Consider the following 25,053-nt stretch of genomic DNA (forward strand, 5'->3'; position numbering starts at 1 on the left):
TCCGTCTAAAAAATTTCTGACCATCTCTACCTATAATGAGGATCTCTAGCACTGTTTATTTTGAGAGTCTACTGCAGAGTGGAGAAGGTTACGGAACTTGTTCAAAGAATTGCACTTTGTTATTGGATTCCCACGGCAAACCACAGATTTGTTTTTGTCTGAGTACGTTAAGACTAACGAACATTTTTACACATCACACTGGCTAGAAATGTTGACACATCACACTGACTGTGCTCCAGAAGTGGGATTTTCAAACATCTGGAGATTGTGGCTATATTCAATGGGCCTGATTCTCCAACACCCAAGCGAGTGTAACACACTACTGGATCAGAATGGTAGCCTTTTAGTCCCACTTTGTCCTGGTGTAAATGACTGCATTAGGAGTGGGCCAATACAGAATCAGGCCCAATATGTGTGGGAAGATTCCCTTAAAAGGAATCAGATGCTAATGCCACTCAATGAACTCCTGTTACGTCAGAGCACCATATGAATAACTCCTGATATACCTCCGCTAACTCATGTGGCATGTTTTTGCCTCGGAAAGGTGGGACAAGCTAGCGTGGCAAGCTACCTTGGTAAGACTTTCCCTGTCTGCTGTATAGCCAGGAAAAGATAGTTTAATGCTGATCATCTCAGAAAGTAAATAAAGAAGAGAAATCGAGCTTTAGCTGATCAGTTGATTAAGTGTAGATTTAACATGTGAACAGTGGCTAAGGGAACTGTTTGTGTTACAAGACCCCAGGACTCTCAAATCTTGGGCCAGTGAATAAAGATCAAGAAGCTCGTTTCATTTTCCTGGGAAAGGCACTAGGGCCCTGCTTCAAGACATCCTTCTTGCAAGCACTCTGATATTCTCCACTGATGCCCCCCAAACATTGCATTGATAATCATTGTTAATTTGTTGGGGGTTCCCGGAAGGGATGGGGAGGTTCCATTAGGCAGCCGAAGGGTGATGTTTTAAAGCAAGAAATACCTGTCAACATCCTACGATGGCCCTCAGAGCTGATGGCACAAATGACAAGAGGAGAGATCAGATTACATATGCGGCTACTTCAAAATGTAGCCTGAAAAACTGGAACTTAGACGAAGAAGCAGATTTTCCTTTCACACACACACACACACACACACACACACACACACACTGCTTGAAAGTGAAAATAAAACCCTCTTTTAATGGAACTTGATCCTTTGCTAATTCTTGGCAAGATAGATGGAAATATCCTTAATTTAGTGCTCCGTGCCCAATTCAGCAATGCGCTTAAGCATTTGCATAACTTTAAATGTGATGGCTGCCAGGTTGGCCAACACATCAGGGATTGAACTGGGGGACCTTCAGAGAGAACTAAAAGCATGAATTGCTACATCTTGAGATAAAAAGCCAGTTTTCCTTTGCTGGTATCTGTCAGTCACATCCAATGTGGATTGGCACTGACCGAGATCTGTATAAAACACGCACTGGGGGGCCATGTGTATGTGTAAATAAGTACAAGAGTAGTCCCAGTGGCTTCAATAAGACTGCAGGTGTGCTTGAAATTAAGCATGTGCTTTGCTGAATTGGGGGCCCTACAGGATGAGCAGGACTCATAGAGATTTAGAGCTAGAAGCGTCCTCAAAGTCATCACATCCAGCCCTCTGCAGTGAGTCAGGACCAAATAAACCTAGACCATCCCTGGCAGGTGTGTGTCCAACCTGTCCTTAAAAACCTCCAGTGATGGGATTCCACAACCACTCTTGGGAGCCTATTTTGGAGCTAAACCAACCTTATATTTAGAAAGTTTTTTCCTAATATCTAACCTAAATCTCCCCTGCTTGCTGACTAAACCTGTTACTTCTTGTCCTACCTTCAGTGGACAAGAAGAAACAGTTGATCACCGTCCTCTGTTTATTAGCCCTTAAATAAAGCTGGCATAATAAATATGCTGGCACCCCTGAAATAAAGGCCCAGAATATCTGTTTCTAACCATAGCCATTTTTGTGACTATGTAAGCTCTTCAGGGCATGAACTGTGTTTTGGTATATTTGTATGGCATCTGACACAATGGGGCCCTGATCTTGATTGAGATCTCTGAGCACTGTTGATATAAATATTCAGAAAACAAGATGGTACATCACTGTGACCCAAATCCTTAGAAGATAAAAGGTGATCCTAGAAAGCCTAGAAGCAAAGTGGAGTCCATAAGAATGAGACTGGATTGTTGGATATCTGGAAGAATCAAGGATGTGGACAGACTAATCTCACCCCTAACCAGAAGACCTATAATGGATACGTCCTGCAAATTAAATCACAAAGAAACGGTCCTTAATTACATATGTGTGTTATGGCAGGAGTTACCAGGTGACACGTTTCAGAGTAACGGCCGTGTTAGTCTGTATTCGCAAAAAGAAAAGGACTATTTTTGGCATCTTAGAGACTAACCAATTTATTTGAGCATAAGCTTTCGTGAGCTACAGCTCACTTCATCGGATGCATACTGTGGAAAATACAGAAGATGTTCTTATACACACAAACCATGAAAAAATGGGTGTTTACCACTACAAAAGGTTTTCTCTCCCCCCACCCCACTCTCCTGCTGGTAATAGCTTATCTAAAGTGATCACTCTCCTTACAATGTGTATGATAATCAAGTTGGGCCATTTCCAGCACAAATCCAGGTTTTCTTCCCCCTCTCCCCCAACACTTTACCTCACACATTCTTTTTCTTAGTGTGTGAGCAGTGTTGTTAATTTTATTATGCCAATTGCAGGGTGAGTTTTTTTGAGCAAGCTGTTGCAAACAGCAAGAGTTTGCTCTCTGCCTTACCTTTTAACTACAGTCAATTATTTGGGCAGAGTTGCTTCTTGGGAATCAGGGGCAGGTGTTTGGGCTGAGATTTCTGGAAGAAGGGATCACCTGCATGCTGTCTGTGAGCACCTCTCTTCAGGGACTGGTGCATACTGTGTACTTACACAAGTGAAGCTAAAAAGATACCAGTGATGTGGATTCTGGGTTTCTTCTCCAATGGGAAGCTCACCTGCCAGGTCTTGATATCTGCTATTGCTTGGTGGAAAGTATCTTGGTAATTAAGATTAGCAAGAAGATGGCAGCTTTGAAGTTTTCCTATGTCATTATAAATAGAATTGACTAATATAAAGAGACACAGATTCAACATTGATTTGAATGAAGGCCAAAACATGGAAAGCTTAGCAGAGGCAAACAATATACCTGATAGGGAAGTGAAATATTAATGTGGGTGGGAAGAACATGGTTGGGAAGGAGCTTGGAATTGTGGGTCTAGGAAAGATGGGAAATATTTCATGAAGTGAGTGATGTTTCAAAAGGAAACTGAATTTAAGGAGCATGTTTCTAAATCTGCATCATAATTATGCTTACCTTAGCTTGTCTGAATGAGCCCAACCCTGCTGTCCTTATAACGGGAAAACTCCTACTGACATAAATTGGGGCCTCATTTTCACTTGTACTAAGGCCTCTTTACACTACTTTGGCAATATGAAAGAGCTCTCAAGGTGGCTGTTCACTACATTTATACCCATTTTAACACTGCCATGGGGCCTTTACGTACATGACAGTTTTGACTGAACAAGGACTGCAAAATCAGGTCCAGCGTTGTAGCTGAAGTACAGGAAAGCAGTAATATAAGGAATCCTGTTGAGATACTACTTCGAGTCTCTATCCTAGACTACACTGCTGCAGAAAGTCAGATATAGCCACCGAAAAAGAGACACAGAAAGAACACGCCATAAGTGAATCCAGACCGCGCTAGCAAGAGCAAGACAATGCATTGGGTGGGCTCGTATTTGACAATTATTTTATGGAGAACAGTTGCATAGAAAAAATTTTTTGCATTGTAAAATGATTAAAAGGCAAATGCTTTTACAGATCTCTGGTTCCTACTCTTAAGATTCCTTCCACAGACATGTCTACTTAGACAATTTACTGGATGACTTCACATAGAGACTGCTCCCAACCAGCCTGAACTCCTTTTTTCATTTTTTCCTTTGAAATCACATGAGCATGCTGCAATCTACAGCTCTGTGCTATGCAATGGGATATTTATATTTACACGCGGCACTCTGTGCTTTGTTTTGGCCTGTCATTTTTCCCGTGCTCCGCCCCTTGTTTTTGATGGCTTTGACTTTTTCATTCACGCTGTTGCGGGTGTCTCAATTCAGACACCTCCACTTCGCAAAGACGCTTGTTAGAGCTCGGTGTTCTTTCCCATTAAAATCAATGTGTGAGCGATTGTGCAGAATTCAGTTTCACCCAGAGTATTGTAGGTTTTGGTTTTGCAATCTTTTCTTAGCTGGATTTCATCCCATTTTGAATATAATTGAACTGGCTAGATCCAAAGCCGATACAAGTGGACTTTGTTCCATCTAAATCAATAGAGCTTCACTCATCTATACCAGTCAAGGATTGGGACCTATATCTTTAGTGGACTCATTAATACAAATGTAACCCACATACCTCCTGGGTGGTAAAGCAGACTCACTAATCTCTAAGTCAGGGGGGGCCAACCTGTGTCTCTGGAGCTGCCTGTGGCTCTTCACAAGTTAATATGCGGCTCCGTGTCTAGGCACCGAATCTGGGGCTGGAGCTGCGGACACCAACTTTCCAATGTGCCGGGGGGTGCTCACTGCTCAACCCCTGGCTCTGTCACAGGCCCTTCCCTCACTCCACCCCTGCCCATCCCTTCCCCTGAGCCTGCCGTGCCTTCACTCCTCCCTCCCCCCCACCCGAGCCTCCTGCACACCAGGAAATAGCAGATTGGGAGGTGCGGGGAAGGAGGGGGAGGCACTGATTGGCAGGGCTGCCAGTGGGTGGGAGGTGCTGGGAGCGGGGTGAGGTGGAGCTGATGGGAGCTGCTGGTGTATTACTGTGGCTCTTTTGCAATGTACATTGGTAAATTCTGGCTCCTTCTCAGGCTCAGGTCAGCCACCCCTGCTCTAAGTGGTCTCAATGCCACTAGAGGGGACAAAACACCGCACCCAGGAGGTGTGTGGGTTACACAAATTAAGTAGCTAGATGACCCTTTTCCTTTCTCCATCAAAAAGTACCCAAATCCAAAACTGTCCAATCTTGTCTGACACTGAATCTGAATTTCATCTCAGCTCTGAAAACAATTGATTTTACACCAAATTTTCAAAAATCTAATAGTTTTGCAAATATTAGAGATACCTCTTTGGTTTTGAGTAACAAGTGGTGTTGCTTTTGGTTTTGGAAGAACTGAGTAAGCATGAAGGCTTCCAAACTTGCTCAGATACAAAACACTATTGTTACATGGTACACTGAAACAGCTGTGGTTTATAAGTACCATTAATGTGAAACTTTAACAAGGGGGGGAAAAACCCTTAAACTTAAAGGAGCAGAAAACATTTTATCCGTACTAATGTGAGGTTTAAACATATAGGCTTTTAAGTGAATTGCCCATAACCACAACAATATTCTGGATCTGACCAGAGCATATATTGTATACAGATGTTAATTTGGCATTTGCATGCACATGCAAAAAAAAAATCTTTTTTTTGTCTTTCCCTCCAGCATATTGGGATCATTTTAGCTTTACAAACTGATTATGAACACTAATTCCCCGAAAATATGCCTTTTGGCTTAATATGTGGCCTGTGGATTTAGGTTTTGATTAGTAAAAATGCAAAATTTAGCCAGTCTTTGCCCACTTTAGTAAAGACTGAAGGACATGCTGATTGCATTAACCTTTCTCCCATTCGTAAATGTCCTTTATCAAGTGAGTGTGTAATGCCCAAAGTTATACTTTGAAATTTTGGGAGATAAAAAGCATGTTTCAATGAAAGCTAATCCTAACTTCTGCTTTGGCCAAGTGTATGAAGGTCCTTTACATGATTATATCCGATATTAAACCCATGAACCATATTGAAGTTGCGAGATATCAGCCGAACATAGCAAGTGACGTGTTAGACAGTTACTTCACAAGAAGCCCGCTTGCCAAAATATAATGGGAATTGTTAGAGTTTCCAATGATTTATGAAAATAGAAGTGTGTTTCCAAACTGCCCGAATGTGCCTTCTCGTTCCTAATGTTAAATTGCTGAAGTTTCTTAACTATAGGCGGTCTCTTATTGCTGCGTGACCGTACAGCGTCCCGTGTTGGGTTAGCACAAGCCCTGGCAGAGTTGCTGGAATTATGACACAAGCGCAGGCTTAGTAAAGAACAGGACGTGTATTACCTCTGGCAGCTGCTAAAACCAGAACACTTCCACTTTTCCTGGGCAGATCTGCCACTTGTGGCTGTGCCCCACACAGACCCATCCCAGGAACTCTGTGCCGTGGCTCCCCCTTTAGAAGATGGCACATCCTCATGGCTATGGGATAAGCGGCACTCAGAAGAACCAACCGAGCAGACACAATCTTCATGCCAAACTGGCATCCCTGTATATTGGCTGCTACCCTACCAAAGGAAATGTCAACTTCTCCTAACCATGGGTGCTCTGGGGTGGAACCTGTCCATTTCCTGGCAGCCCCCACAGTCCAAGTAGGGTGCCATTGCTCTACGGCGGTTCTCCATCCTGGCCAATAGAGCCTGGCTGTTACCTGGCCGTGAGCTTCTCTTCCCTAAGATGTCTCCCACCTTGGAGTATTGGCAACAGCTGGAGCACTATCAAAAGCCCAGTGAGGGGCTTACCTGGTGTATTTGGCCAAATAGCTAAGAGATCCCCTTTGACAGGCTCTCTTAGCTTTCATCACCATCACCTGTCCCTTTTCCCCGTCAAGGATAACCGAGGCAACGTGGCAGCATGCAGTGGCATCTCCTCACATCTGGATAGACTCAAGATGGATGCAGCAGATGTGGCAATTCTGCATTCCCATAAACTGTTACTAGATTTGCCTGTTACTTTGGGGTTCGCTCATTTATTAGGGTTCCCCAGGGCTAGGTTCCTCCAGCCCCAGAATCAGATGAACACACACACATACATTAACAGAGCGCGTCTGAGAGGACCAGGTTAATCAGCACTCCCAAGCTGACCCCTTATATGTCTTTGGGCTCAGCAGACTGGGTGGAGCAGCACGTCCAAGTTGCCACCCAGGTTCAGCACATCCCTATCTCTACTTTCAGGTCGTAACCCACTTGATGAGCAAACCCCCCAGGATTTTTGGGCACTGCAGGGATCTTTAGCTTAGGTACAAGGAGCGTTGCTGCAGAGCGAATGAGGAAGCCAAAAAACACCCAAAAGGGGGAGACAGAGAGAGAAGCAACCAGCTTAACCATGAAAGTTATTTATTTCCAGGTAATAACCAGAGGGGAGCCAAACAAACAAAACAGGGATAATAATAAATCTAACTTAAATTTGATTACAAAAGTCAGGTTTAGAAAACTCTAACTGATCCCACCAGTCAGGGTCAGAAGGCTACACCGAGAGAGAGAGAGAGAGAGAGAGAGAGAGAGAGAGAGAGTGTGCCGGGTTCTCACCACTCTGTGAAGCTGGAATCGATCGGGGGTCCCAGGTGATGGTGGTAGCTGAGGGTCTGGAGTGCTGGAGCCAGGCCGAGCCCCCAGCAGGATCAGTCAGGAGAAGATGAAGTCCCAATGGAACTGTCACAGAGTTTGGATCCAGGCATCAGAGCACTTACTTGAGCGTGGGTCAGGATTTTTGTGGGGAAAGAACAGTGGTTCAAGGGAGAACACTCGGTTTGTTTATGGTATGGCTCAAGGGAGTATACCAAAGTTGTTTTGTTCAGGCTAGACAATAGGAATGCTCATTCCTGGCTGAGGGGGGTGTTTCTTCTAGGGAGCCGACACTGCAGTTAGATTGCTTCAGTATTTTGGATACCAATAAAGGATTTATTACTAGAATTGGTCTGACAACTACTGATCTGGGTGTGTGCAGGGGTGGGTTCGTTAACATCTGGAGCAGAGATCCCCCATCATGCCGTGCTTCCCTGCTTTTCTGGTCCCAGAGTTCCGTGCGGTTCTTGCCTTGGAATCTCTGTTCTCCATTCTGTATGCTAATGGGGATGCCTCCCTGTCCCATCTTCGATGCAAATAAGGTGAGGGGAGTTGCCTTAATCCTGTCACCCTTATCCGGAGGGGCGTCTTCCACTGCCTTTTCATTGCTTTTTGTAAGTCTTTCTTCTGATTGGTTTTGGTTCAAGCAGAGGCTGGGAGGCGGGGTGTCTTTTGCGAGACAGGCTGGGTACTGCGCGCTGGTTCCCCAAGAAAACAGAGCCAACAGGTAACAAAGCCTTCTCGGCACAACTTGATGGGGTGTGTATGGGCACCTGTCTTGGACTCTTTTGAAAGGTTGGCCATTACTTGCTTTGTCACTTACTTCATTTACTTTCCAGAACAAGGAAACAAAACTCCCTTAATTTACTATGCTGCTTAACAATCAGAGGTTCTCTTGCTGATTTAGCTACCTGAACAGGGTTAGCACCCTTTGGTTTTGTGGTTCCAAGAGAACGTGCCATCCGCAACTCAACCCTTCCCTACCTCCCTCCAGCTGGCTCTGCAATGCTCTCTAGTTTGGGATTATTTGCAATACTTGTTAACTGGGCTGGACTTACCCCTTCCTCCCCTGAGGAGGTTGTTACATCCTTCACTGGCGGATACTGTAGGTACTACATAAACCACTGTCACTATTTCAGCAAGTTATAGGGATGCCTCTTCCGATTATAGTGCGTGTTTTATCCCCCATACTAAGGTTAACTCCATGCCACATCAGAAAATTAGCCCCAGCCCATCTCTTGATCAGAGACCCCTGCCACGACAGTCTGCTGCAGCTCATCTGTTAATGGGAGGGCTTCATCGACTGTTTGCAATGTTGCACTCTGCAGCTGTATCCGGATACCCTCTTGGCCTGCATTAGCAGTGAAGTGGTCTTGCGCTAGGCCGTCCTGTACTGCTGTGACCCATCCCAGGTAGGCTTTTGCTGCTAGCTGCCTGGGCTGATGGCAAGAAACACCTCCAGCTGGGTGTCTGTGGTCTGCAAATGCTGCCTGAGCCCAGTCTTCATGTGAGGGAGCTCCAAGATCTCTTGCAGGGCTTGGTAATCCATCAGTACCCAGAGGGGCTGGCATGTGCATACGTGCTGTACCCTGTCTTTCAAACATGCGTCTTCTCTCCCTCAGGCCATTGATTCACCCCTGCCACCCATTCAGGATCCTAACCCGACTCTCCATTTCAGCATTTATGGCTGAAAGAAGGGACAGGTAACTTTCCCCCCACGGGGCTGGTGCTGATAACTCAAACACCCCCTTTAGTACACTGGTTTAGTAACAGGCAGCTGGGATAATGGGGACAAATTCTGCTAACCTGCATGACGTTAGGCACCCACTGGACAACCTCTACCTAGAAAGAGAAGATGAGGTTTGGAGTCCTCTGCCCCAGCCCTGGTTGACTAGACTGATCATTATAACAATCCCTTGCCCATACAGGGCACATTTCATCCATAGCTCTCAGAAGCGCTTGACAAAGAAGGTCAGCATCAGGCGGTGTGGAGACGTAATTAAACAATGCTTCTAGAGCAGGACCTTCAAAAGCTGCTTCCAGAGCAGGGCCTACGGCTGTGGAGCGCAAGGTTTGGCAGCATGGGTATTTCTGGCCTCAGTTCGGCAAAGCACTCATGCTCATTTTCAGGAAGTGGAGCCGTGGAAAGGTAGAATATGGCCTCCTATCAAGGCCTTGAGCCTGCAAAGACATATGCACGTGCATAACTTTATACACTGTGAATAGCCCCATTGCGGGATTGGGGCCAGTGCAGCGTTTGCCGCGAATCTGGATGTTGGTTTGGGGAGTTGTTTCTGCACTGAGATACCCTTTGGAGTAGCCTCTATTCTTTCCAGTGTTCTATGTTGGTTCCGTATGCAGAGCTCTTGATTGATCTTTGGCATGCATCGAAGTGACTGGAAAGACTCCCGTTGACTTCAGTGGGAGCGGAGTTAGGCCAATACTGAGTACTCAAATGAAAAGGCAAATTGTGGGCATGATTCAGACTTCCTGGACTTCAGACCTGGCATGTGTGGTCACCAATGCGAACAAGGACTTTACCACAAGGCCATAATTACTTAGGCTTCACAACATCCATGTGGGATAGGGAAGTATCATCCCTATTTTGTGTATGGGGAAACTGAGGCATAGAGGTTACTTGATTTGTCCTCAGCCACCCTATTTGTATAGCGCTCAGATTTGTTTTGAACGGATGGCGCTGGAGGAGTGCAAGGTCTTATGCTGCTTGTTTAATCATTCTTTATTTGATTTTATTTGAGACAATTAGGTATTCTTCTTAATAGCTAGTAATTGCCATATTTTTTTATATTGCCCTGAAAATTTCTGCTGGGAAGAGCCCCACACTATGGTACCCTGTACTGTAATAGGCCTATACTTTTCTTATGATTCCTCTTGTGGTTGTGGGCAGAAAGTCAAAGGTTTATTTAGGCACTTAATTGCTATTGAAATAAACAGGATGCAGGTGCCCAAATACCTTTCAGGATCTGGGTCTGTTTAATTCATTCCATGCTATTCAAGTCCACAAACCATTGCACTCTTGAACTTCATTCTACCCCACAATGTGTTGCCTCCTTTGGAGCATAGAACAACGTGGATCTTTGTCATATTTACTTCCTTAATGACATCAGCATTGTTTGAGAGACAAGGTTGGTGAGGTATTACCTCTTCTTGGAGCAACTTCTCCACCTTGTCTCTCTAATATCTGGGACCAACACAGCTACAATTAAGCTGCAATCAGCATTATTGACCTTGACCTTGGAAGTGTCAGCATGGTAGAAGAAGGCTCCTTGAAAAAGAGTCGCATGCGTATTTCCATGTGAGTGTGTGTGTATGAGTGAGAGAGGGGAGGAGGCGTGAACTGTCCCTTTAAGGGAGGTTCAAGGTCCAGCTATGCCCTTTTCCTGATTTCAGCCCAGGAAGGAGGTATTCTGGGCACTGTAATTCCCTGGACTAATTGTGGCTGGGCATCAATGCATGCTGGGAAAGGTGGCAGGAATATATTAAAGCTCCCTTTCTCTCAGTAAAGGAGAGACCAAAGGCAGAGGAAGGGCAGGATAAGAAGAAGTGAAAAGAGTTTAGCCCTTCTTCCAAACCCAAAAGATGAACTACTCCGAGTAAAGGAAACTTGCTTCAGTTTCCTTCACTCTGGACAGTTCATGCCTCCTCCCCTCTCTCACTCACACACACACACTCACCTGGAAGTACCCATGTGACTCTCTTTCAAAGAGCCTAGTCCTATTTACTCTGGGCCGCATTGTGCCCCGAGGTGAGTTTGGACGGAGTTAATCTGTATTGTATGCTCAACTGGGGGCGGCGGGGAACATGAACCCCAAAGCAACTGGTGACCTCCCTGATGCTCTTACAACTCTAGCAGAAGCTGACTCCAGGTTTTTGGGAGGCTGCTTGTTCCAGCCTATCTCTTCTACTTATCATTACACCCTGATCAGGGCCTTGGGCAAGAACTGCACTAAGTACGCTCACTGTGATTCCATTCACTGCAGTGAAGTTGCACAGAATGTCCGTCATCCCGGAATCAGAGCCCCGGCCGTCCTTGGTCTACATTCTGAACTCCCACTGTTGTTCGCGGGGTTTCTACATGTGGACCAAGGGAGGTATGTATCTTTGAGCTGGCTGGGGCTGTGGGGGGAAGTGCTTCAGGGATATTTTGCAGTTCCCGCAGGTATGTTCTTGAACGATGCCTTGTCATTAAAGTGCAAAGTATGCGTAATTCATGTACATGTTTCGGGCTGAATTTCACTCCGGTGAAATTGTGGTGCAAAGCCTTCTATGCAGCTTAAGTGAGTGTCTACAGCTTTGATGATCAGGGTATCAGATGACACAACCATGCAGGTGGATTCCACGTTCCCTGTGTGTTGTGGAAGTGGATTCTGAACCACCTCCAATTATGGAGAAGGGTTTGGAGCAGATTGGCAAGAGGTCACTGGACAAGCAACTATGTGGATCTCAGAGGTGGGGAGCTCTGAACAGGGGCACAGAGGCCTCAGCAGTTCTAACCAATATCTTTCCACGCTCAGGCAGCGGATCAGGTGGAGAATTGTGTCTCCTTAAATTCTGTCATCTTCTCTGTGCAAAGCCCATTGGCTGGGTGGGGAAGAGGTGACTTTCACCCCAATATTAGGTCTCCAATTTGGAATCACTCAGCAAATAGTTTGTCATGTTTGTGACAAAAATAAATGCCTGGAAAATGACCTAAGGGGTCTGTAAGCCAATGCAATTTTCCTATTCCTGTGGGTTTGAGTAGGCATTTGGGGTGCTGAGCATCTCCAAAGGCCCCTCATCATAGGATCAGATCCAAACAGCTCCATTGAAGTCAATGGCAAAATTCCCATTGACTTCAAATGGTTCAGAATAGGGCCCTATAGGATTATGGTCTGTCTCACTGGGCATGATGCGGAGTTGGACCATTTCTGAAAGGCAGTAACCAAAAGCCACTGGAGAAAAGGAGCTGTAAAATTCTGCCATGAACTGAACAGAAGAGATGAAGCTGAACACCAAAGTTTTTGTGATTGTGCATTCTTTAGGGTTGATTTGTTAGTGGAGTTATGCTTTAAGACTGTGATCCTGAAGGGGAGTTTAAAACACAATGGGAAGGAAAAATAGATCCCTAACAGATAACATACAGAAGAGCATACAACAAACCAGAAGAGCATACAAAATGGGACATGACTACCAAAGTAGGAGTACTGCAGAAAGGGATCTGGGGGTCATAGTGGATAAGAAGCTAGATATGAGTCAACAGTGTAACTCTGTTGCAAAAAAAAAAAGCAAACATCATTCTGGGATGTATTAGCAGGAGTGTTTGTAAGCAAGACACAAGAAGTAATTCTTCCTCTCTACTCCGCACTGATTAGGCCTCAGCTGGAGTATTGTGTCCACTTCTGGACGTCACATTTCAGGAAAGATGTGAACAAATTGGAGAAAGTCCAGAGAAGAGCAACAAAATGATTAAAGGTCTAGAAAACCTGACCGATGAGGGAAGATTGAAAAAAAATTGGGTTTGTTTAGTCTGGAGAAGGGAAGACTGAGAAGGGGACATGATAACAGTTTTCAAGTACATAAAAGGTTGTTACAAGGAGGAGGGAGAAAAATTGTTCTTCTTAACCTCTGAGGATAGGACAAGAAGCAATGGCCTTAAATTGCCGCAAAGGAGGTTTAGGTTGGACATTATGAAAAACGTCCTAACTGTCAGAGTGGTGAAGCACTGGAATAAACTGCTCAGAGAGGCTGTGGAATTTCCATCATGGAGATTTTTAAGAGCAGGTTAGACAAACACCTGTCAGGGATGCTCTAGATAATACTTGGTCCTGCCATGAGTGCAGGGGACTGGACTCAACCCCTCTCAGTGCCTTTCAGTCCTATAATTCTATAAAAACCTTATAAGGAGACTACACTATCTTCTGACACAGTATATGCAAGGTTTAGTCTTAATATTGTATGCAGTAGTCTTTATGGGCCTGATCCAAAGGCCAATGGCACCGATGGAAAGATTCCCAATTCACTCCAGTAGGCTTTGGATCAGGCCCTTGTCTAACTATTCATTGAATATTCTTTCAATTTATTTTATGTGATTGAATTCAAGTTGGTTTCAGCAGGAAGCTTGCAGAAAAGGTGAGTTGATTTAAAATGGAACGATTTGCAAAGGGTTTAGAAACACTGTTGTTGGCTTCTCTTTAGATCACTGGTAAAGCATGATAGGTATTTTAGGCTGTTTCAAAAATATTCATCTTCTAAGTCATTTTTCTTGTCAGTTCACGCTCAGCTTTCATTTGTCTACAGGGAATCATGCTGGAGTAACGTGATACACAGCAAATATCATGATTTAAATAGAACCAATCCATTGTGGATGAAGACTTCTGCTAGTAATGGGAAATGAGCACTAAAGGGCTGTAAAGTAAACACTCTTAGGTGGTGACATTATACAGGCAATGGTCTTTTGAGTGGAAAAGATTTTTTCATTATATCAGTGTTATTAATTCCATCAGCTTGAAATGGATTGGTGTATGGATGGCTGTGTGTTTCCCAGGTTCATAAATATACATAGGCTTATTGTTCAGAAAAAACCCTATTTCCCTCTACAAATGGCCACGAACATTAGGGATTAAAACAATTTCTTGCAAAATGCCATATAACCAATTTTTTTATTGGTCTCATAGGAAACTCCTATGCCCAATAACACAGGAATGTAACCTTTATCTGACTTTAAAACAAAATCTGTTATCTTTTGTGGCCAGTTTCATATAATACCCCTATCAATTTCTATTCAACAAGTATTCTTTATTTTGTATTGCAAAATCAATGAGTTGGTTGAAAATTGAAAATCTCTTTGTAAAATTTTTTTGAAATTACCCCAAGTTTTGTTCATTTTTATGTGTTTAAAACTCAGTGATCTAAGGCAAAGAAAAAAAATCCAGTAATTGTTTATGCTGTTTTCTATTTAAATAAAATAAAGGTAAAATGGAAATTTTCAACAGTCATCAATTCTTAATTTCATTTAAAAAAAGGCCATTTTCAATTATTTTTTTCATTTTAAAGCAAAAGCTTGGACCAGCGCTAATAATAATAATCTGAAGGAAATCAATCAATCAATATACAGTTTCAGTTTTCCTTGGAAGTGTTATTGATCATGAAAAAAAATTGAAATGAACAAAGTGGTTTTGTGATTTAAAACACAGGACTGAGACTTATAAGATTTGAGGACCCTTCTCCGTCCCCCCAGTTCTGCCACAGACTTCCTGTATGACCGGGGGCAAGTAATTTAATATCTTTGGGCCTCAGTTCCCCATCTGCATAATAAGAATAACTTTTTTGGTCTATTTAGGCTATTTGTCTACATTTAAAAGTTATGCTACTTTAATGCTAGCATCTTTAAAGTGGCAAAAAAACCCCAAACCCTAGTGTAAATGCAGTTTTATTGGTATGAAATCTCATATGCTGATATAGTTCATTTTGGTTCAGGAAAGAGAAATAAACTATGCTTTCTACTGGAATAACTAGGACCCTACCAAATTCACAGTCCATTTTGGTCAATTTCATGGTCATAGGATTTTAAAAATGGTAAATGTCATGATTTCAGCTATTTAAATCTGAAATTTCATGGTGTTTTAATTGTCGGGGTCCTGATCTAAAAAGGAGTTGGGGGGGGGTGTCACAAAGCTATTGTAGGGGGGCTGTGGTATTGCTATTCTGACTTCTCTGCAGCTGCTAAGGGCGGCGCTGCCTTCAGAGCTGGGCAACTGGAGAGCGGTGGCTGCTGGCCGGGAGCCCAGCTCTGAAGGCAAAGCTGCCCCGAGCAGTGGTGCAGAAGTCAGGATGGCAGGGTTTGGTCTTGCCACCTTTACTTCTGTGCTGCTGTCTGCAGAGCTGGGCCCTTGGTCAGCAGCCGCCGGTCTCCGGCCACCCAGCTCTGAAGGCAGTGCAGATTGTCGCAATACCGCACCCCCCCTTAAAATAACCTTGTGACCCCACCCTTCAACTCCCTTTTGGGTCAGGACCCCCAATTTGAGAAACGTTGGCCTCCTCTGTGAAATCTGTGTCATATAGGGTAAAAGCACACAAAAGACCAGATTTCACGGGGGGAGATCTGATTTCACAGTCCATGATGTGTTTTTTCATGGCCGTGAATTTGGTCGGGCCCTAGGTATAACTGTCTGCACCAAAATTTTTACTTGCATAACTCTAGTCTGTTAGCAAAAAAATCACACCCTAGCCAACATAGCTATGCTAGTAAAACTTTCAAGGGTAGTCTTAGGGTTTGTCTACAGGGAAAGTGTCATCAGTTACACAAGTCTAGTTAAACCACTATAGTTATATCTGTGTGTAATTCCCTGTGTGGGCACTCTTTTATTTTGGTATGAGAGCACCTTTTTGATTTTAGCTTAAAACTCTTCCAAAGTGACACAAAAGAAACCAAATACAGGTACCCTTATACGAAAATAAGCGTGCCCACACTGAGACTTCTGCCAGTATGACTACAGTAGTTTATATTCACGCCTCAGTTGGTTTTGTTATAACTTTCCTGTGTAGACAAGCACCTAGACTGCAGACTTCTAATACAATATCTCTGTATAATGCCTAGGCCAAAGGGCCCTTGATCTGAGGTAGGGACTCTGAGTGCTATCATAATACAAACAGTGGGGAAAATCCTGGACCCTCTAAAGTCCATTGGAGTCTTGTCATTGACGTCATGGAGCAGGTCCTCAAGGAATCAATTCTGAAGCACTTAGAGGAGAGGAAAGTGATCAGGAACAGTCAGCATGGATTCACCAAGGGCAAGTCATGCCTGAGTAATCTAATTGCCTTCTATGATGAGATAACTGGCTCTGTGGATGAGGGAAAAGCAGTGGACGTGTTGTTCCTTGACTTTAGCAAAGCTTTTGACACGGTCTCCCACAGTATTCTTGCCAGCAAGTTAAACAAGTATGGGCTGAATGAATGGACGATAAGGTGGATAGAAAACTGGCTAGATTGTCGGGCTCAATGGGTAGTGATCAATGGCTCCATATCTAGTTGGCAGCCAGTATCAAGTGGAGTGCCCCAAGGGTCGGTCCTGGGGCCGATTTTGATAAATATCTTCATAAATGATCTGGAGGATGGTGTGGATTGTACCCTCAGCAAGTTTGCAGATGACACTAAACTACGAGGAAAGGTAGATATGCTGGAGGATAGGGATAGGATACAGAGGGACCTAGACAAATTAGAGGATTGGGCCAAAAGAAATCTGATGAGGTTCAACAAGGACAAGTGCAGAGTCCTGCACTTAGGACGGAAGAATCCCATGTACTGCTACAGACTAGGGACCGAATGGCGAGGCAGCAGATCTTCAGAAAAGGACCTAGGGGTTACAGTGGACGAGAAGCTGGATATGAGTCAACAGTGTGCCCTTGTTGCCAAGAAGGCCAATGGCATTTTGGGATGTATAAGTAGGGGCATTGCCAGCAGATCGAGGGATGTGATAATTCCCCTCTATTTGACATAGGTGAGGCCTCATCTGGAGTACTGTGTCCAGTTTTGGGCCCCACACTACAAGAAGGATGTGAAAAAAATTGGAAAGCATCCAGCAGAGGGCAACAAAAATGATTAGGGGACTGGAACACATGATTTATGAGGATAGCCTGAGGGAACTGGGATTGTTTAGTCTGCGGAAGAGAAGAATGAGGGGGGATTCGATAGCTGCTTTCAAGTACCTGAAAGGGGGTTCCAAAGAGGATGGATCTAGACTGTTCTCAGTGGTAGCAGATGACAGAACGCGGAGTAATGGTCTCAAGTTGCAGTGGGGAGGTTTAGGTTGGATATTAGGAAAAACTTTTTCACTAGGAGGGTGGTGAAACACTGGAATGCGAACCTAGGGAGGTGGTGGAATCTCCTTCCTTAGACATTTTTAAGGTCAGGCTTGACAAAGCCCTGGCTGGGATGATTTAGTCCTGTTTTGAGCAGGGGGTTGGATTAGATGACCTCCTGAAATCCCTTCCAACCCTGATAGTCTATTATTCTATGATCAGTGAAACCAGGATTTCACCCACTGACTTGATTTTTCTAAGCCTTAATGAGCTGGCCAGGATTGTAGTCAAACATAGGCCAGGCTTACACTACAAAGTATTGTTGACAGACGTACATTGGTCAGGGGTGTTTAAAAAAACCCTGCTAGTTTACATATCCGTGCTGGCAAAACCCACAGTGTAGATGCAGCTTTGCCAACCGATGAGTGCTTCTGTCAGCACAATCTGGATCTAGACTAGCTATACCAGCAGATCCCCCTCTACTGCACAGGATTGTAATGTAGACAAGGCCTAAAATAAAGGAGATAAAACCACTTGTTAATTTCGCTCTACGTTTGAACGGCGTATTCCAATTATTTTGTACTACTTCATGGAGCTAGAGCCTGATCCACTGCCCCTTGAAGCCAATGGAAATACTCCACTGGGCCTAGACTCTGGCCTTTGATACTCATCTTTGTTTCTGTAGTCAGTGTCACAGTGCATGCTGAAAGATAATGCACCAAGAGACTTTCATGAGACTATCAAAGTCGATGAAGATTGATTTGGAAACAAACCATTCCAATTTTGAACGGAAAAGGCACTTCTTCAAGCAACATCAAATACTCTGAACAAGTCTATTTTACAGGCATGCGTTTTCCTCAGAGGAGGTGGAATTGATTTTTTTGCAATCAAAACAGAAATATTTGGGCTTGGACTAGAGTCTTCTCCATCTGTGTTCGTATATTTTGTTTTTGAAAAGGGACAATTGGGGAAGGAAAAACTAATTAGTAGAAAAGGTTACAGCTTAATGGGGTGCATTTTAATAAGGTCAGTGTAGCCACTTGTACACTTAGCAAATCTTCTGACTCATTGTTTAACCACATCTGTTGTAAATCATTTGTCTTAAATAGCTGGAGAAATTACCCGTACCTGTGGTAGAGAGGATGGTGACTTACTGCAAAAAGCTTCACGTTTCGGAAGTTAGAAATATGACAGAGTGGGAAAGGTCAAATTCATGGTGTGTGAAACAATTAATCGATAGATAAAATGGTTTGACAATGGGATGAAAAATACTGAAACTGAACACATGAACACGCTGAACTATATGGTCATATTCTTTTGCTAAGTGCACCATATAGGAAAAGCAATACACTGTTGCAAACTAAAGTTTGTCATCTAAAATGATTTGATAGACAGTGAATCTGACAAAGCCATAAACTGATTCAATGGCTGGAAGAAAAAGCTAGGTAAATTCAGGTTGGAAATAAGGACTGTGTCTTTAACATGTGGCTAACTAACTATTGGAACAATCTACCAAGGGATGTGGTGCATTCTCCATCACTGATGGTTTTTAAGTCGGGACTAGATGTCTTTCTGAAAGATACCTCTAGCTCAACCCCAACCTATGGGCTTGATGCTGGAATCACTAGTTGAGGTTTCCTGGTCTGCATTGTGCAGGAGGTCAGACTAGATGATCATATTGGTCCCTTCTGGTCTCAAAGCCTCCGAATCTATAGTCATATTAAAAAGCCTAGCAGACGTCACTTTCACCATGGAGCAGCAAAATCGTTGGGTTATCGCATTACTAGAAGATGGAAATCTGTTTTAGGTGGGGACATGGACTGTAGGACAATGATCTGGTCAAAGACACCGACAAGTTTTGGCCGGTGGTCTAAAAAGCCATCCACACCAATCTTAATACAGTATGTCCTTTCCATGGCTCCCCTCCCACCCAGAGCCTGTAAAAACCTATTTCTTGTATGCACTGATTACAGGAAATCAGTAGTCATGAGCCAGGATTATGGTGGAGAGGCTGCAGCTCTTTCGGAGATTAAGCTTATCAGAAGGGAATGGGAAAAAATCCTACCAGGTAGCCCCTAAGAGAAAGTGCTTTGCCAATGCACTTACTGAGCGTTTGTCTAAAATCTGACTTTAAAAAAGATCAGCTCTCGCTAGTTGCAACCAGGGGCTCTGGAACACTTGTAATAGTGGGGGGTGCTGAAAGCCAGCCCTCTTACCCCTGTCCACCCCCACTCCTGAGCTGGGGTGGGAGCAGGGCCGTGTCTCCGGGTGGTAGGGACCCGGACAGGAGTAAGGAGGCCTAGGCTGGGTCCACAGCTGGAGGCAGGCATGGGGCCGGCAGCCAAGATCCCAGGCATGGGGCTGGCAGCTGGGATCCTGCATGGGGGGCCAGAAGTGAAGCCCTGGGTGCAGGGCTAGGACCCTTCATGCGGGGCCTGGAACACAGCCCTGCGTGAAACCTGGGGGTGCTGCAGAACCCCCCGCACCCTTACTTCCCAGGTCTATGGTTGCAACTGGACTCACCGTCGCTGCAGCCAGGCACATGCCAATTTGGCCACATGCTGGTGAACTGTGTGAAAACACGGGATGTGAGCACAATGGGAAAAAATGCCACATACCTAAAAAAGACATACGTGACTAATTTGGCCATCTGGCTGCCTTTTATTGTATAATTCCAGACCCTCCTTCAGCTAGTAATCTAGGGGACTTGGCTTCTTTCAACTGTTGTCTTGAATCACCACAAAACCTTTCCCAGAGGCAGTGCCCACATCCTGCCCCTCCCCTCCACCACCGCAACTTACCTTCCTGTGCTTTTCAAATTCTCTTAACAGTAGCAGAGCAACCAAAACAAAGCTATATTCACAATGGGCTAGATTGCAACCTTACGCTTTTCTCTGACTACTGCTGGCCAATGGCAGAGTTGGGAATAGAACCCAGGCCTCCTGAGTCCCAGTGTGGTGCATTAGCCATTAGGCAGCACTATCCCTCCTCAGGGGTGGCACAGAGCAGAGGATGAATTGTGACTCAGTCTAGATTCTTCCCCGGCTCCCCTACTCTCTCTGCCCTAGGGAGGGAATAAGTTATTTCATCCCTTTTTGTGGCCCTATGCGCTCCTCTCCTTGAGCCCTTCTGGCTGGTGAGTAGGGAGGGCAGGTGGAGCCAGGGCTTGTTCTTCTTTCCCCCTCTCCGCTGCCCCACCCAGACCATCACCTCCTTGCTCATTTGCTTGCAGAGGGAATTTTGAGTAAGCAGCCCCTGTTCTTTGCAGCTGGTGCTGCAATCAAAGCTGGGGCATTTCCAATGTGGCTGAGTAAAGGCTGTGATAACCTGGCCTGATGTAGGTAGGGATGGGTGGACCTCTACAGATCTGGAGATGAGGTGCTCTCATGATCAGCACCCAGAAGTTTGGCTACTTCTGTGAAGCTTCTCAGAACGGTTTCCACCAGCAGAACTGGGCTAGAACTCGGTCACGTTCTGGGGTGAAGTCCAGCCCAGAAAGGGGTGGTCACTGCCTGCTTTGAAATCTTAGGTGGCTTAAATTGCTCGGCTGCTGTTGCTGCCTTGTCTGGCCACTACCAGCCCGCATACAAGCATGCGCGGAGCATCTGTGTCAGAAGCAGCCCTGGACTCACAACTCTGATTCCAGCAGTCTGTTTGTTACACCCCCACCGCACTGTGGTTACACTTGGCAAGATGACCCCAACACCCGTTACCCCTTTCCGGATATTCCCCAAACTGTGTCCTCTGCAATGTCCAGTCCTTTCCTGGGCCATTTTGAGGAATGGTTAGGTTCATGTGCTTCTCTAAAAAGACAAACTGAACCGCTTATCACTGGAACTGGAGTTACCTCACTTCAATTTAAGCACAGCCCTGGGCTGGCTTAGATTAAAAGTAAAACAAGTTTATTAACAAAAGGAAATTAAACGCACTTAAAATCCTAAGTAGAAAGGATAGAGTTAGAAATGGTTACAAGCAAATAAAAGTGAAGAACCCTTGCTAGAGACTAAGATGCAACAAAACCATAGTCTTGGTTCAAGGTAAGATTTTTACACTTTATCTTCCAGCATTATGGCTGACCACCTCTTTGATTAGGATCTTCACAAAGTCCAAAGTGCTCAGTTCCTTGGTCCTCTTAGGTGAAAGACAACTTGAGGTTCTTTGCCCCGTCCCGTGAACCTTTGAAATGGATTCTTCTGAAGGTTAGCCCCCACAGTAAAGTATATTCAAGTTGTGAGGAAGGAGACATGGAGTCTTGTGGGAAAGGAAGTTCAACGCAAATTGATCTGTTCCTGGAATCTCCTCCCCCTGCCATGATGCTGAGTGGTTATCTCCTCTCCTTGTTAGCTTGGTGGATTTGTTTACCTTTTATGTAAATTGCATTGCCATTGTCTCCTAGTGTATCTTGGAAGTACCTTTGCGGTGGAGGGAAAAACATACCTTTGCCTACAGTGGAGTAACTTTAGCCTTGCCTGGCAGACGTGCTTTAAGAACATAAATTACAAATGTATTGGAAATTTGCATTTGTTCTCTGTAGATACGCCATGCAATAAATTAACGATCAATATGTCATTAGCTTTTTATTGATATCTTACATGATGCCTTTTGGATACACATTACGACAGTGACAGTGGGGTACACTGAATTGGTCAGGCCAACTTAGACTCACTACCAGATACCAGTGAGCCCCTTGCCCTCTTGCGCTGGGATGCGGCTAGGTTCACAGTCTTACAAAACCCGGCCATCTCATGATATTTCCAGGACTGTCCTTGCAGGAAGGCCTGTGGGAGCAGAGTGTCTCATGGTATTTTGGCCCCTTTCCAGCTAGATACTGAAAGTAAAAGAATCAAAGCCTTCTGCTAACCACACCCTTTTGGGTCATGGTGCCCACCATACCACGGCAGCTGCTGCACCAGCACATACCCCTTATTCCTGTGTGCATGGCAGGATGCCCCCCTCTCCTTGACTTAATTTTAACATCTACGATGCTCCCTGCATAGGGATTTATTGCTGCCCTTGCCCATTTTGCATGTTTCGCGGTGTATAGCTCAAAGCAGGATTTATCCCTTAAATTTGTAATTTCAACCACTGCCAATACATTCAGCTTAAGAATTTAGGCCCAGATCCACAAAGGCCCCTAACGTCCATAGATTTCAGTTGGAACGCATGTGCTCTCACTACAGAAGAGAAAAACTTCAGTGCAGTGGGGAAAACCATTTGGAGCTTCGCAGAGAGAGATGAGGTGCTCACAGTACTTGCTAATGATGAATTTCAGACAGCGTGGTTGTTGTGAACTAGAGATTCACATTCCCTTCTGGATGGATAGGAGTGGGGCAAGATTGCCTTTATCGAGGTCAGAAACAAGGCTAAAAAAGTTAAACAAGAAGTAAAATAATAGAGGGAAACTCTAATGGTGAGTGATGGTTGTGCAGTGAATGTATGGAGGTGGAATTAGGCTTGTAAACATGCAAGTTATTTTTCTGCCAGTGCATCAGGAACAGGATACTGAGCTAGATGAACCTTGGCTCTGATCCACTCTAGCGATCCCTAATGCAACCATTAGATTGATGCATCATCGTCAGTAGCTTTAATAACCGTTTTGGACTCCTATCAAAGGTAGGAGTGATGAATGACCTGCTTCATTTGCAAAGACTGAACAAAAGAGGGGCTTGGAGTCATATCGCAGCCCCCCAAAATTGCCAGTTGGTACAAATGGTTGCGCTCCAATAAATCCGTTTCTGTTCTCTAGGGGGCCAGTGGATGTTGCCCATCTGGCGAGGCTCAGCAGAATATTGATCTTTATGTGGACACCTGCAATGGGATTGCTGCTGAAGGGGAGAAAAAGGATTCCGACCTCTGTACTGGACTTCTGTCTCCAGAGGGTGGTGTTTCGGATGATGACCAGGGGATTGATCGGGTAGCACTTTTGCATTTGCTTTCCACCAAGGTAAATTACTGTCGGTGGCGCAAAGCAACAGAATATCAAGCCCTTTAAACTTGTCGATTACCTGTTCATCATATACTATAATGATCAGTTATTATGTGATATTAAATGTGAGCCATTAAAACCCTTATTTTTCTTCATCTTCTTCTTCTATATTACAGCCCAGAGTGCCCTACCTAGATCAGGCTCCCACTGTGCAAGGCACTAACCTAGCTATATGTAATAAGATCTCCTTTGCCTCAGAGCACTCACAATCTAGGTTTATGACAAGATGCAATAGGTAGATGAAACAGACAATTGGGGAGGGAAGACAAGGAACAGTAACAGGATCAAGTTTTGCATAATAAGCAAATGTCAGTTGCCAAACCATTATCAACTGGCAAAGTTCAGTAAGCATTATGGAGAGCTTATCACTTATATAAGGGCCAGCATGGCAGAAAGCCCCAAGCTGTTCATGGAAACAGTGGATGATCAATGCTGGTATTATTGACAAAACAAAGGCAAAGCATGACAGAGAAATAAGATAATTAGGCTTGGCAGAATTTGGCGTGAGGGTTTTCTTTTTTGTTTTGTAATTTCAATGGATAACATCAGTGTTTATTTTCAAGCATTTTTTCCTATTGATTTAAATTTTCACAGTTGCTGGCAATTATGGCAGAGTCAGACAATAATTATTTCAGGACACTCACCACATTCACTTTGCTTCCTTTCCTTAGCTGTAAATGTGGATTATCGAGAGAAATGGTTTTGTCATTTTGGGCGTATCTGGTGAACTATGTTTACTGACATTTACTGATAAAAATCTATTTCTTCCAATCCTAAAGATAAGCAGGGCGGCAGTGAATCATAAAGGGGCTTAAAGGTGAAGACAAAAGCAGAATCAACTGTAAGTCAAGGTGAAATACAGCAACCACTTTTATGGTTTTTTGAAAATATTCTATAAAAAGGGGCCATGAGAACACTGGAAAAGCAGTCATTTATTTTAACTGCTTCTTTAAAATCAGAAATGATTTTTATTAAATCTGACAACTGAATGCAGCGGGGTACTGTAGATCCTAACTCAGTGTTTTTATCTTTGCTGATTCAAATGCCACAGCTGGAGTTTAAAAGATTTGTAGACAAAAGAGTCTGTCCACTACATGGAGCTCTTCTTGTCTTACTTTTTATAGAATTATAAAATGCACGTTAGTAAAACTAGGATGTTGAGGTTCCTAGTAAAACTGCTTGAATAATTGAAGCTTTAGGTACTTTCTGAAGTGTGAAATTGCTGCAGTGAGATTATTTGCACAGTAGGCCCCTATCATGCAAACACTTATACAAATGCTTAAATATAGGCCCAGGAGTAGAACCACTGAAGTCACTAAATTAAGCCTCTGTGTAAGTGTCTGTAATTTCAGAGTCCAAGGGTATTACTCAGCAGGAATGGCAGAAGTGGGCTCAGGATAAGTCTACATGCATGTGTGACACTGGCGGACTAGGTGCCACCTCATGCCAAGTCCCCTAGGCCTCATCTCTAGCCCATGGTATAAAGTTTATCCTGAGTGTTTGCATTGTAAACCTCCACAATTGTGTAACTCACCAAGCAGGAAAGTAGCATTATTTAATGCAAAGTGCTGGTCCTACACACAAGAAGGCCCACTGAAACCAAATGACTCACTGTGAAATATCAAAGGACAAAGACTTGGTTGATTGCCCCCCACCCACCCATGAAAAGGAGACAGGTGCCGGCACTTGTTCCATCAGTTGGAACTCTGGGGGAAGGGACTAAAAATGCCTGACCAGGAGGAACTGTGACTCTGTGCTGCTTGGAATTTGGAGAGGGCAATATTTCTAAG

The sequence above is a fragment of the Eretmochelys imbricata genome, chromosome 3 (assembly GCF_965152235.1).
Source record: "Eretmochelys imbricata isolate rEreImb1 chromosome 3, rEreImb1.hap1, whole genome shotgun sequence".
Lineage (NCBI taxonomy): Eukaryota > Metazoa > Chordata > Testudines > Cheloniidae > Eretmochelys > Eretmochelys imbricata.